The sequence below is a fragment of the Petaurus breviceps genome, unplaced genomic scaffold (genome assembly GCF_028583685.1).
Source record: "Petaurus breviceps papuanus isolate PSGF00001 unplaced genomic scaffold, PetGlider_PUasm1.0 76, whole genome shotgun sequence".
NCBI lineage: Eukaryota > Metazoa > Chordata > Mammalia > Diprotodontia > Petauridae > Petaurus > Petaurus breviceps.
The window spans coordinates 24,924,179-24,935,115 of record NW_027186473.1 but is presented as its reverse complement, the minus strand read 5'-3'; positions in this window follow the sequence as shown (position 1 = coordinate 24,935,115).

Below are 10,937 nucleotides of genomic sequence, written 5' to 3'. Positions count from 1 at the left end.
AGAGAGAGAGAGAGAGAGAGAGAGAGAGAGAGAGAGAGAGAGAGAGATATTAAATGTTGTCCCATATTTGGCAAAATAAAGGCATTGAACTTCAAATCAGAAGAACTATGTTTATTTATTGATTGTTATTCCTTAACCCTATCACCTCAGTAAATTAAATTTACCTTCCAGACCCTCAATTTCTGCTTCTATAAAATAATGTATTAATCTCTTCATGAAGATATTCTGAAGACTGAGATTTTATGTGCTCATATATATATATATATACACACATTATATATATATATGTATGTATACACACCTATATATATATGTATGTGTACATACCTACACAAAAATATATAGATGTATGTATAAATACACATACCTAGTATATGTAGGCTTAGGAACTAGGTCTATGATTTCATTAATATAAAGAATTCACAGATGAAAAATTTGCCAAAGCAGATTGGCACCTTATCTGTAATTTAGACTCTTATTTATCTAGAAACTGAGAAGTCAAAGAGGCTGGCAAATGAAGCCTACTGCACTCCCAGTGCCACCCAAACCACATTAAAATGTAATTGTGGGATATTTAAGTAAATAAAAATACAACTTAACATAGACGATGTTATTTTTTTTAATTAATATGCTCCCTCTGGGATACTTGTGTATGGTTTAGTGGTCCCTGTTTCTATTTGATGTTGACTCTACTGACCTAGAGGCCAGAGGGGATTAAGTGATTTGCCTACTGTCACACAAAGCCAGTTAGTGTCAGAGATGGAACTTGTATCCAGAGTTCCTGGTTTGAAGGCCAATAATTGATCCTCTATACTCTGCTATTCTATCATGTAGTTATATTTATATTCAGTCATTTTTAGTAGTGTCTACCTCTTCATGATCCCATTTGGGATTTTCTTGGCAAATATACTGGATGTTGTTTGCCATTTTCCTCTCTAGATCAATTTACAAATGAAGAACCTGAGGCAAACAGGATTAAATGACTTGCCCAGGGTCACACTGAGAATCAGAGACCAGATTTAAACTAATGAAGATGAATTTTCCTGATTCAGGCCCAGCACTCTATCTCTATCCACTAAGTCACCAAATGCCTGTACACACACACACACACACACACACACAGAGTATCTACACACATATGTGTGTGTATAAATATAAATTGTAGTGATATATAGTGCTTATAAACACAAAGCTAGATTCTCAGCCATATTACTATCAGATATAATATAAATCTGTACTTTTCACATAAACATTTTGTTTGTTGAATAAAAAAATGTTACTAGGAAACCTTCTTAACTCAATACTTTTTCATTCATGTATTTTTGAGTCATATTTTGGAAAAATAAAAACAATTTCATGTCATTTTATTATACATAACAATTTAAAGCTTGTTTTTGCATGTGCTAAAAATGGCTTTGTTTTCCTAACTGTTCTAGAGGTATGAGTTCCACTCACCTGCTCACAATATAAAACCAGATGGGCAATGGCAGGGAACCATGGGAGCAGGATAGAAAGGAAATGATATTGATTAAAAATTCAAGACATCCCACTTTGCATTACCCTTAAATGCAGAATTTAATTAATTCAGCTGAAATTTAACTCACCCCATTGGCAATCAAGCTGTGTTAAATAGTATCATTCATCATTCAATTTTTTAAAAAAATAAGGTCTCAGCTGGAGGTAGCCTCTCCATGGAAGTTTATCAGTGAGGGTCTTGGAGCTCCTCAAGTGAAATGATAGAGGATTAGATACAGTGAGTGTGTTGCTAGAGAGAAAATGTCATCTATCATCCTGAAGTCAAGTCATTAGGATAATGCTTAACTTGGGGGAGAAAAGTAAAGAACAACATGGTCCCATTTTTTTTGTTGCAATGGGTGATATTTAAAGTTACAGTCTTAAAAACAGGACATCGGGGAGGAATAAGGAAGGAGAAAAGCAGCTAACCAAAATGTGTTCTGAATTAAGTTGCTATGTTTTCTAAGGTGGCATTTCTCCCCTTTCTGTAAATTGCCAGTGTGGGTGGTGATTCAACTGAGGTAGGACTGCTTATCCTCTTTGTAGAGCTGGTGCTTTGTACTACATATGATATCCTAAAAGCTAATTAAGTATGGAATGAGAAGGAATGGATTGAAAGGGAAGGGAAGGCCTGGCAATTAAAAATGTCTCCAAACTTACAACTGCTAAAATCTATAGTTCAGAAACAAACTATTGCTATTTAAAATGGAGTGAATTGTGCTCTTTCATACACTCTCTGTTTCAATAGTAAGGGAGAAGTTGGAGCTGTGACTAGTTATATATTAACAAAACTGATTATATCTAGACACCTAGGAAAACCAGTCTCATTACCTTATATTTATATGTCACCTACCAGTGAATGAATGCAAACTGCACAATAGATGTCTCTCTTTTCCTTGTTCATGGAAAAGTAATATGGAACATGGGGGAATAAAAAGAGTCCTCAAGAGGGCTCTGGAATGAAATCCAGTGTCCTTGAGTATATATGATTGTATTTGTAGTACCTGAGATAGCAGTATTTCTAAGTTGCTGATAAGACTTGATATAACTGATTTCCCTGAGAATGATTTCTCTTCCATTTTTCATAATAAGGCATTGTTTTTTCCTTTCAAACTTTCAAGCCAAACATGGCTTCCTTTTAAATACACCTAAATTTTTTCTTAAAAGTGACTGGGAAACTAAAGTCACACACTTTACATTTGTAGTAATATGCCTAGAGCATGAGTGTCAAGTGGAAATGAACTAGCACTTAGAGGTCTATGACCTAGATAAAGGATCCAAGATGAAAAAGAAAATCCTTCCTCCAATAGGTTACTAGACATCCCTTCTTGAGGAGAGAAAATCAGGACCCCTTAGCAACCTCTATCCAATTATCTGCTTCATGAAATGCTAACACTTACTCAAATTATGCATATCCTCTCACCTTAACTGTACCTTTTCACAAGAACTATTTAACATGAACATTGTGTCTCTGACTCAAGAACTCTGGAATGACCATTGTTAGAATGAGAAATCTGGAGTGGTTAAGACTTAAAAGCAAAATCAATGTAAACATTCACAATTATACAAAATATACCATAGTATTAAAAAAAAACCCTCTAAAATCCTACTTTGATTCCTCATCATGATATGGATGTCTGAGTGCAGACCAGTGGTGGGAAAATTCTATTGTCTTTGAGATGGAAGACTTGACGTCACAGACCTTACATGACATTTGGGCAAGCCAAGTCAAATTCTCTTTACCTCTTTTTCCTCATGTGTAATATGGTACAGCAAGAAAGTATTGAAAGATATGACCCCTGGAGAGCAATTTGGAACTATGCCCAAAGGGCTATAAAAGTGTGTATACCCTCTGACACAGCAATAATGCTTTTAGGGCTATATCCGAAAGAGATCACACAAGTGGAGAAAGGACTCGTCTGTACAAAAATATATATAGCAGCCCTTTTTGTGGTGGCAAAGAATTGGAAATCAAGGGGATGCCCATCAATTGGGGAATGGCTAAACAAGTTGTGGTATATGAATATAATAGAATACTATTGTGCTATAAGAAAGTGAGGAACAGAAGGACTTCATCATAACCTGGAGAGATTTATATGAACCAATGCTAAGTGAGGGGAGGGGAACCAGGAGAACATTATGAGCGATTTTAAACACATCGTATCTGTGATGACTAACTTTGATAGACTGGGCTCCTCTCAGCAATGTAAAGTTATAAGATAAAGCCAAAAGGCTCATGATGGAAAGGGTTATCCACTTCCAGAGAAAGAATTACAGAACCTGAATGCAGATTGAAGCAAACTCCTTGCTCTCTCTCTCTTTTTTTGTTTTATTTTGTTTCTTCTTTCTCATGGTTCATTCCATTGGTTATAATCTTTCTTTATAACTTAACTAATATTTAATGTGAAGGTTCATGTAGAACCTATATCAGATTGAATGCTACCATGGGGCAGGGGGAGGGGGGAGGAGAAGAAGGGGGAGAAAATTTGGAACTTAAAAATTTACAACTGAATGTTGTAAACTAAAAGTGAATACATTTAAAAGGGAAAAAAAAAGAAAGGTGAGATCCAGGAGGCTGAGCAGCCCACTCAGCAGATTGGTTGTACCCAAAGATACAATTACATGAGAACTATTACAAAAGACTACCAAGCCCTACAAGTAACAGAAGATATATTATTTTTTGCCACATGTGTATCCTATACACATGGTACACTATCAGTGAATTCTAACTATGATCCCACTCTTTCTATGGATGCTGCTTTTATTTGTTGGGGAAGAACGGAAGGTTATACCAACTCTTCTTAATATGCCATATTTTTTTTAAGCAGTCGGGGTTAAGTAACTTGCTCAAGGTTACATGGTCAGTTATTTCTGGGTGTGGTGCTGAGTATCTGAGCCCAGATTTGATCCCCAGGTCATCCCGACACTGGAGCCGGTGCTCTTACTCACTGAGCCACCTGGCCACCCTACTATGCCATGTTATTAAAGGCTTTTGATAAAAGTTTTTTTTTAAAGATATGACCCCTAAAATCCCTTTCAGCCTTAAATCATTAATCACATGGCCTTTGATGAAAAGCTGATGAACCACTCTGATGAATTACCAGATTTGATGAAGTATTAATATGAAAAAGGAGAAAATCAACTATACCCCAACAAGGAATCTATTTAAAAGAGATACATTGGATATTGGAGATAGTCTTGAAAATATTCCATTTAAATGCAGAGGTGTTGTGATCTTGGCCATAATTCCCCTAAATAGAGAAATCCCAGGTCTTTGATATGTTCTTGTATATATGTTGTATGATAATATTATAATCACATTTAAAGAGCCTTTTAAAGTTTGAAAGTGCTTTATACATATCTCCTTCAACCTTGCAATAACTCTGGGGGAATGCTTTTTATTATCCCTGTTTTACAGATAAAGGAACTGAGAGAGCTGGAGGTTAAGTGGCATGCCTAGGATCATAAATCTTGTGTCTTAAGTCAAATTTGAACTCAGCTTTTCTCAACTCCAGGTCCAACATTCTTTCCCCACTACTCTATCCAAATGCCTCTAGAGTTATAAACATATGTAGGGCATACAACTATTTAGTTATATAATTATGATCATAAAATTCTAAAACTTTTGAGTTTTCAAAAAAACCTATCAGAATTTATATATCAACAGTTGTGGTAAGAAATGTGTTTTGTAAATAATTAAAGGCAGTGGTGTCATAAATATTTAAAAACCAGCTCTCCAAAAACAAACAAAACTATATACCCATAAAACAAGTTTAAGTTTAATCTGGACTATTAACATCTTCTCCATTATTTTTAAGTCTAGATAATCAACAAAACCATAATAAATCAAAAATTGATTTGAAATGTTTATATATTTCCCAAAGAGTAAATATACAAGCTGAAAATTTTATAAACATCTCTCCAAACTGATTAGAGCTGACTCTAACACACTCTTGCTTAAAGGCATTTATCATTTTTTAATTATAACCCAAATGAATCTGAGTGTCTCTTTTCTAAAAATCAAATCCACCATCAAAGGACAAAGTTTGAGAATTACCTGGATCTAGTGGAAAGAATATTTGACTAAGAATTAGAAGCCCTGGGATCAAGTCCTGGCTCCCACATCCTGGTTGCATGGCAATGGGCAATTTACCAAGTCACCTAACCTCTCAGAGCTTGTTTCACCAATTAAAACTGAGAACGCTAATTCTTCTACTTCCCAACACTCACCAGATTGTTGGAAGAAATACAGTTTGTCATTTGTAAATGCTATGAAAATATAAGTTGTGAGTTATTTACCACCATTAATACTTTTAAAATTATCATAATCAGGGCAGCTAGGTGGTGCAGTGAGTACAGCACCAACCCTGGAGTCAGGAGGACCTGAATTCAAATTAAGCCTCAGTCACATAACACTTAATAGTCCTTTGAATTTGGGCAAGTCACTTAACACAAATTGCCATAACTTATCCCCTCCAAAAAGACAAAAAATTAAAAAATATATATATCATAATCTGTGAAGACAATCCTAAACCAATAGTTCAAAGAAGTTTTGAGAAGTAGCATATTGGGAATAAGTGTACAGCCTCCCAAGGTGACTATTTTGAAGAACAACATGCATTTAAATGTATAAGTTCTATTTTTTGGTAAACATTGTCTATCCCCTGGTCACATTTTATTTAACATATACCTAGGTAAAAGGTCTATCCATGTTATAATGATTCTGATTCTATACCCATAGTGAATCAGCACAAAGACATCTGTGATTAAATTAATATGCAAGCAAGTAAAGGACATTTTTAATGTCAAAAAAGACTAACTATTGAATTATCACTTAATGTAAACTATATTCTTTGCGCTGGATTTTTCCATGCCCTGAATTCCCTAAATAACAAAATTTCTCTTTATTAAATAAGTAAGGTGAAATAAAAATAAAATAAATAAAAGAACAAAGAATCCTCTTGAAGAGGCTTAGAGGGACTGGGAAAAATTTCAAGTGTAATCTAGTCTATTCTTGTTATCTCTCTAGAGAGCTTAGATACTCAGCAATTTCATGCTAAGAAAAATGTCAATGTCCAATTTAATAATCCTCATCAACTTTTTATCTGAATTCTTGTTTCTACATTTTTAAAGTTAAAAATGAAACTAAAGTAAATATCTATGTTGCTACAGGTCATCGATTTGTCCTACCTATCCAATCTTAACTCCTGTTATTTCCTTCCAGGAAATTTCCTTCCTTAAGAAGGAAATGTAAGCAAAGGGGGAAAAAGTTAGGGAGAGATGGAGAAATTAAAGAGATCTGAGCCTCAAAGGGACTTACCAGATGAGAAATTCAAGGCTTAGATTTGGAGATAGGAGCTGGGTGCTCTGAATTTAATGGAGTTGAGTTTTAAGGTTACCACAGACTTGCTCTGAGGGACTGATATTTTACTTGCCTCAGTGCACAACTAAGTATAATACAAAATAAAACCTGATATGTGTACAGGCGGGGAATTAAGAATGTGCACTGAGAGCTCTAAGTTGTTGTTCATAACTTTCAGGCAGCCAACAGGAAATCTGGGTCTACTTGGGCATCTTGCCATCTACCCTCCCTCTCCCACACTCCATATGAAATGTAGTTATGACCTGTACTCCTGACCTCCTGCTATCATGCCCCTCCTCTGTACAGATTCCCTTCTCTCCCATCCTCTGGTGGAACAAATTCAGTCAGCTTGGGAACTCTGCCCAAAGCTAAGCTTTCTATATCTCTGCACCTCCTCCCTTCTATATCTTGAAGCCAGGAATAGTAATCAAAATAATACTATTATTGTTACTGTAAAGCCTATGCCAATTGACTAGACTGTGTCTTCACTCACAAACTGATTTCTCTTGGAAAAAAAAAAATCTCTTCCCTGACCATCACTCCTTTGTATGTGAGTGTCTCTCCTTATTGTAATGTTGAGCTCTGCTATACCTCATGTTTCTGTCCCAAGCACATTATAAAGCTATCTGTCACACAGATGTTTAAATATTCATTGCACAATCATGCATTCAGACCAAAAAGATCAAGATAGGCTAAAAAGAGGTAGCATATGAGCTGGATCTGGAAGGATAGAAAAATCATTGTAGATAGAAGTAGAAACAGGAAGGGTATAGAAAGGAAGAAGAAAGAAAAATGAGACTTTTTAAATAATATTATTGTATCCATGTGCTTTTGGGAAACAAATATAGGTAGGATAGTTTGCATGTAATAACCATAATTAGGTCTTGGAAGGCAGGCACAAAGAGCAAAGAAAAAAATCTTTTCAAGAAGCATCTAATGCTGAGACTAAGAGTTTTATGACAATCACCCCAGTGGCATGGAAAGGATAGTTGGTCACAAAATTCTTCCCATTCATTTCTATATACACAGATTGCAGTCACCATCTGTTACATCCTTTTTCATCACAAAGGCCACAGAGAATATCACTTTAAAATTTGTGGCCCACAGGGAAAATTTTGTAGAGCCTCCTGGGCATGCTGTAGCCCCTCCCATCGCATATAGACACATGCAGTCCAGTTCATCATTCTAAGAAAAGCTTTCATTATGTACCCTAGGGACATGGGACATCCTTTTATGGTTCCCTTTTAGTGTAACATAGTGGGGATAGTTTTTGAGCTGTAATTATTGTATGTCATTGTACAAAAATATATAGTGGATTTTAGTATGCTATGAATAGGAGATGTACCTTTTATAGGCTTAGGGAATTTGGAACTGGATGGGACCTTAGAGGTCACCTAATAGAACCTCTTTATTTTACATATGAGGAAATTAAACCCCAGAGAGTCTCATTGGCTTGTGCAGTCATAAGTAAGTGGCAGAGCCAGGATTCCAGCTGATGCCTTCTCATTTCAAATGTTGTTCCTTCTCTGCTAATCCAGAATATTGAGAGCAAAGTATTACAGTCCTATTGCTGCTTTATTTAAGAGCATGAAATATCTTTCTCGCCTCCACTGATTTATTCTTCATGTCCTGTGCAGACCATCTGCAAATTCACCCAGTGCTCAAGAGAAGGCTTAAATAAGAATATCTTGCGATACCCTTGCAAATTCTGATCAAATGCAAACACAGGTTTAAAGGGTGATGTCATCTATCCCCATCATTGAATGCAGAGCAGGATAACAAGAAAAGGTGACCCAGAAAACTGCTGCTTTTCCACAGTCAATTTTGCTTAGTGTGGTTTCCTTATTTCCTCTAAAGTAGTTAAACTTCTCCAAATTTCAGACATGACTTAGCATACATGTGTTTAAAAAAATTCATTGATAGCTAGAATTTACTTAACTCATATATTCAGCTATTAAATTAGTAGAATTATGATATCATAGATTTCAATCTGGTGAGAAATTTAGAGATTATCTAGTCCAGTCCCCTCATTTTGCAATTGAGAAAACTAGAATTCAGAGATCAAGTGGCTTGCAAAGAGTCACACAGTAGTAAATATCAGTGGCAAGATTTTAACTCTGTTCTTAACTCCAAATCCTGCACCATGCTTATACGATGCTTCCAACATATTAATTCATATCCAATACATTTTTCTAGGTTTTCATTGCATTATTATTTCTTGGGTCTCTTTCTACTGGTTAGTCCATTTATTTTAGTATACTTTGCTGGAAATTTATCTAGTAATGCCTGTAAACTGTCTAAGTCTCTCAAGGCTTTTCCCTATGCCTTTTTCTCTTCTCCCTTTATAGTATTTCACTTGGTGATCTTGTCAGCCAGTATAAATTCAACTATAATTTCTATTTTGATGATTCTTAGGTTTCTTTCTACCACCCTAACCTTTCTACTGATCTCCAGTCTAGTATCTCCAACTCCTATTGAAAATTACAAAGTGGATGCTCTATACATATCTTAAACAAAGCATGTCTAAAATGGAATTTGTTATCTTTTCCCACTATTTTTCCTCTTCCATTATCTTTGCCCAGTTTCCTCTTCCAAACCCCCCTATTACTTTGGAAGGTAAATTCATCCACTCAGTCACTGTATCAGCAATGCAATATTCAAAATGCCTACGGCAACTAGAAATATGCTGATGTGGTTATTAATCGCAAAATATACCAGGCTCTCTACATGGGGGATAAAGCTAGAACATTTATTAAAATACCAGAAAACTGAGTCCCAAAACCAGAAAGTCAAAGCCATCACAGTAGTTACAAAATTGGCACACATAGTTAATGTAGTAAGCACCCACATTCTCAAACTTTTAAAACAGAACAGGCTACCTCAGGCAAAGGCCCTCCTCTCCCCACTCACAACAACTGCTCAGCATCCAGGAAGCATGCTCGGCAGCACCAGCAGTTCCAGTCCCTGGAAGTACTCAGAAGAAATTATGGCTGGCTCCAAAAAAAGGGGGTTCGCAGCTCCACCTCCACCTTGGCTGCTACCACTGCCACTGCCGCTGCCACTGCCTCTGCTGGCCACTGCTGCTTCTGCCACTGTGACTGCCAGTCAACGCAGGATGTCTAGCTTGATTTCTGCTTCCTCTTGCCCCACCCTTTCCTGTTACATCAGCAAGTCCAACAGGGCATGGAAGATATTTAAATCCCCTAACCCTTACAGTCACTCAGAAGCACAATCTAAGTATCATCCTAATTCCTCACTCTCTCACCCCCTCTATCTAATTAGTTGCCAAATATTGTCATTTCTACCACCATAATAGGTCCCAAGTATGGCTGCTTATATCCAGTGACAATGTAGTACCCTGATGCAAACCTTATCACCTCATGCCTGGACTATTCCAACATCCTCCACATCTTTACCTCTTGGCTTCCATGGCTTCCTTTTAGTCTCAGATAAATTTCATCTTCTGCAAGAAATCTTTCAATTGCCATTCATAAGAGACTTCATGTTGATTTTCTCTCACCTATTCTGTCTATATCCTGTTTGTATGTAGCTGTTTACATATTGTCTTCTTTATTAGACTTCAAACTCCATTATAGTGGGAACTATCATTTTCCTTTCTTTGTATCCCCAGATCCTAACACAGTGGTCTTTATATATTGTTCTTCTCCATTGGATTGTAAACCCCTTGAAGGCAAGGGCCATATATTAACCTTTCTTTGTATGCCCATTGCTTAGTACATTGCTGGGAATATAATGAACATCAATGAATTATTGTTAATTAACTGACTAAAGTGGGTAGAAGTTGCATTGAGATAAATTTAGGCACGATGTAAGAAGCCTTTCCATAAATTTGGGATTATCCAAAAGTAGAATGAGTTTTCCCTGTATTGAAGATTTACAAGTGTAAGGGTTATGGGATTTAAAGATCTCCCATGCCCCATGGACGTGCTGACATAGCAAGAAAAAAAAAAAAAGCCAAGCTAACGGTCCTGTGGTTGGCAGTTGGCGGCAGTTGCCTTTTTTTTTTTTTTGAGTTAGGACTCCTGCTGAGCACTGCCAG